Below are 4,076 nucleotides of genomic sequence, written 5' to 3'. Positions count from 1 at the left end.
TTGATCCATGGTATTGTATGTATGAGTCATATATAAAGGATAGAGACTCCCTGCAAGGAGCATCATATCTTATTTTGTAATCGAGCTCTGCTCTATTGGAGGTTGCCCCCTTGAAAAGGCAAGTGAACATTGCTTTCTGAATAATAAAATACTTGCTGTTTTTTCTCACTATTCTATGTTCTGGGTATATTTCTTTGCATATTTTGTATTCCGGTATCGTCTTGCAGGTTAAGAGCATAACAAGTGGTATCAGAGCTCTTTCTAGGGCCGGTGGGATCTCCATTTCTTAGCAATTTTTTTTTTGGCTAGAGACGTGTTCTGGCGTCTTTAAACCATAGGATCTGTCGTTGAGTGCTTAAACCTGCAGATTTGGGGAGGCATGCACGCAGGAAATACAAGAGGTGGTCACGCTTGTTGGACTCCCTTGTAACCCCTGTGGGTACCCCTTCGAGTAGTAGCGCATTAGACAGAACCGCGCACGGACTGTCTTCCAAGTACCCTCTGGGTATATCGGAAGCCCCCTAGCTCCTTTGAAACCTCGCCATAGATAAACCGTCGGTTGTCTTGCTGCTACAGTACACCGAGAACAGCACTCGGAGAGATTACTCGCCCGTACGATAGGGTAGTCGGGTTGTACGGCTAAGGGTACGGTTGATCCTCCTTAGTTAGAGCCCTGAAACATTGGGCCGAGTACTACTATCAGACCCTTATGTATATTGCGATCTGTAGCACCTGACACTCCTCGAGACCATAGTTCCCTTTTCTATCTCAGGATCACGCATAATCTCTGTCAGATCAGATCTCGCAAGTGGGGTTGCAGCAGCAGCAGCAGCAGACATCAGTCCCACAGTTTCGAGTTAGCAGACCAGCCTTTCCGATCCATCAGATCCACAGTAGCAATCGGTGCCGCCACTCAGAGCTATTCGATCAGCCATTCAGATCTCTCAGATCCACCAGATCTGAGTAGTTGTGTGGGGTTCCTATACCGGGGCGTGATTTTCGTAGGACTTTTGGCAGCATTGACATTTTGGGGATTCGGCTACTGCAGTATTCCTAAGGAGATCTAGCCCATAAGAATCAGGACGACAAGCTGAGAAAGGTGGTACCATTCATTTGTTAGTGAAAAAAATTCGAGCGGTCCCAAATTTCAAGTACATAGGATCGGTGCATGGTAGAAACTAGAGCTCAAACTATGGCCAATGAGAAGATTGACAAACTTGAACAATCCTTGCAAGCCATCCAAGCTCAGCTTGATAGACTAACTAACACACTCTCTAAGGGCAAGGAGGAAGCCCGCGAGGAGGCGTATATTGGCAATGGACACAGTGAGGGTGAGTCTAGCCGCTCTCTTCACCTCTGGGGCACCCACCAACAATCCCGTCCGCGACCTCCCAAGCTAGATATGCATAAATTTGATGGTTCTCACCCGGCCGCATGGATAGCACAAATGGAGCAGTATTTCAATCTGAATAACATCTTAGATAATGAGACTCAGCTTATGGTGGGGAGCATGTACTTGGACAATGAAAGATGGCAATGGTGGGAATGGCATCAACGTTGCAATGGAAGTTTTATGACTTGGGCCACCTTCAAAAAATCTCTTACAGAGCGCTTTGACCAGGAATCTTCTTTTTTGGGTCGTCTCACTAAGCTCCGACAGACTGGCACAGTGGATGAATATGTTACAGCCTTTGAAGCCTTAGCTTTCCGCACTAGGGATCTCTCAGATGCGTTCTACATGGAATGTTTTATCAGCGGTCTTAAAGAGGCCATACAAGCCCACGTCCGACTACACCACCCTCCCACATGGTTGAAGGCTTGCAAGGTAGCTTGTAACGTGGAACGTGCGTTAGCAGCCCAGTCCATTCGCCCAAATTTCACCGCCAAGGGTCGCCCCCCACAGGCTCACAGCACGACTCAAACACTTAAGGTTCAAAAGGTGTCACCTGCAGAAATGGCCGAAAGAAGAAAACAGGGATTATGTTACTACTGTGATGAAAAATACTCCCCAGGTCATATATGCAAGGAGCCTAAATTTTTTTCAAATTGATGCCACTGGTTACAGCTCATTGGAGGAAGCCCCACCACTTGAGGAACCGGAGGAGGTAGAAGAGGACAACCGGAAGGACAATGTCCCTGACGAACCAGTTATTTCCCTGCATGCTTTGGCAGGGATTTCTTCACCTCAAACTCTCAAAATCAGAGGTTTTATTAAACATCGCCCAGTAGTAGTCTTGATTGATAGTGGAAGTACACATAATTTCATCCATAACAAAGTCACGGAAGCAGTGCATTGTTTTGTACGAGCCGTTTCTAAATTCCAAGTCCAAATTGCGGATGGCGGAACAATGAAATGTGAAGGCCGCTGTGAAAATGTCAATGGGGGATGATCAGTTGAAGACCCACATGTTTGCCATACACATGGGAGGGTGCGACATTGTCCTCGGTGCTGAATGGCTTCGCACTCTTGGGCCAATCACAATGGATTTTCAGGAGTTATATATGAGCTTTAAGCAGAACAACTCCACACATACCCTCCGTGGACTCCAGGCGGGAGCTCCCTCTATCATCAACTCACATAGGATGGAAAAATTGCTAAAAAAGGGCCATCATGGAGTTATAGCTCAATTTAATGCCATCCAGGCCGTCAAACCCAATTCTCTGTCGATTCATCCTGAGATGCAACAGATTTTAAATAACCATCTGCTAGTCTTTGACAAGCCTCATGAGCTTCCACCCTCGCGAGGGGAACATGATCATAGCACCACCTTGGTTCCAGGGGCCCAACCACCAAATGTGCGCCCATACAGATATCCGTTCACCCAAAAGAATGAAATATAAAAAATAATCAAGGAACTTTTGGAAGCAGGTGTCATTCGTCCCAGCATTAGTCCTTATTCATCACTGGTCGTCATGGTGCTCAAGAAAGATGGGGAATGGCAGATGTGTCCAAACTTCAGGGCCCTCAATAAGTTGACAGTCAAAGATAAATTTCCCATCCCGGTTGTTGATGATTTGCTAGATGAACTCAATGGGGCTCAATTCTTCACTAAGTTGGATCTTCGCTCAGGCTACCACCAAATTCACATGAAGGAAGTTGGCATTCCAAAGACTGCTTTCAGAACTCATGAAGGCCATTATGAGTTCCTGGTCATGCCATTCGGTCTTTGTAATGCCCCATCTACTTTTCAGAGCCTTATGAACCACCTTCTCAAACCATATCTCAGGAAATTTGTCCTTGTCTTCTTCGATGACATCCTCATCTATAGTTGCACTTGGGCTGCACATCTTCAGCATGTAGATCTGCTCTTGCAACTGCTCCGCCAGCATAAATTATTTGTTAAGATGTCCAAATGTTCTTTTGGCGTGGAAGAAGTTGAGTATTTGGGCCACATTGTGGGGCGTGAAGGTGTCAAGGTGGACCCCAAAAAGATCCAGGCAATGCAGGATTGGCCTAAACCTAAGACCTTGAAAAGCCTGAGAGGATTTTTGGGTCTCACAGGCTATTATCTCAAATTTGTCCGCAATTATGGTCGCATTGCGAAGCCCCTCACTCAACTCCTCAAGAAAAATTCATTCTTTTGGAATGATGAGGCACAACAGGCATTTACAACTCTCAAAAATGCCATGTGTTACACTTTAGTCTTAGCACTACCTGATTTTTTCACCAAATCTTTTGTCATTGAATGTGATGCTTCGGGTACAGGTATTGGGGCAGTCTTAATGCAGGAAGGTCGACCCTTGGCCTTCACAAGCCAACAACTAAGTGGGAGGAATCTGGGACAATCTACCTATGAGAAGGAAATGATGGCCATCTTACATGCAGTAGATACCTGACAACCTTACTTACTCGGGCGATGTTTCCAAATCCGCACAGACCATCACAGTCTTAATTATTTTTTGGAGCAACGCCTATCCTCCCCACAACAAAATAAATGGCTTACCAAAATGCTAGGATATGATTATGAGATCATTTACAAGAAAGGGCATGAAAATAGTGTAGCAGATGCATTATTTTGCCAATTTGAGGAGGAAAGTACCCTGCTCGCAATTTCCCTTCCCATTCCAGAATGGAT

The sequence above is a fragment of the Pinus tabuliformis genome, chromosome 4_2 (genome assembly GCF_031772625.1).
Source record: "Pinus tabuliformis cultivar Carrire ecotype Pingquan chromosome 4_2, CPIR1, whole genome shotgun sequence".
NCBI classification, from domain to species: domain Eukaryota; kingdom Viridiplantae; phylum Streptophyta; class Pinopsida; order Pinales; family Pinaceae; genus Pinus; species Pinus tabuliformis.
The sequence above is the reverse complement of the archived record's forward strand: the minus strand, read 5'-3'. Positions refer to the sequence as shown.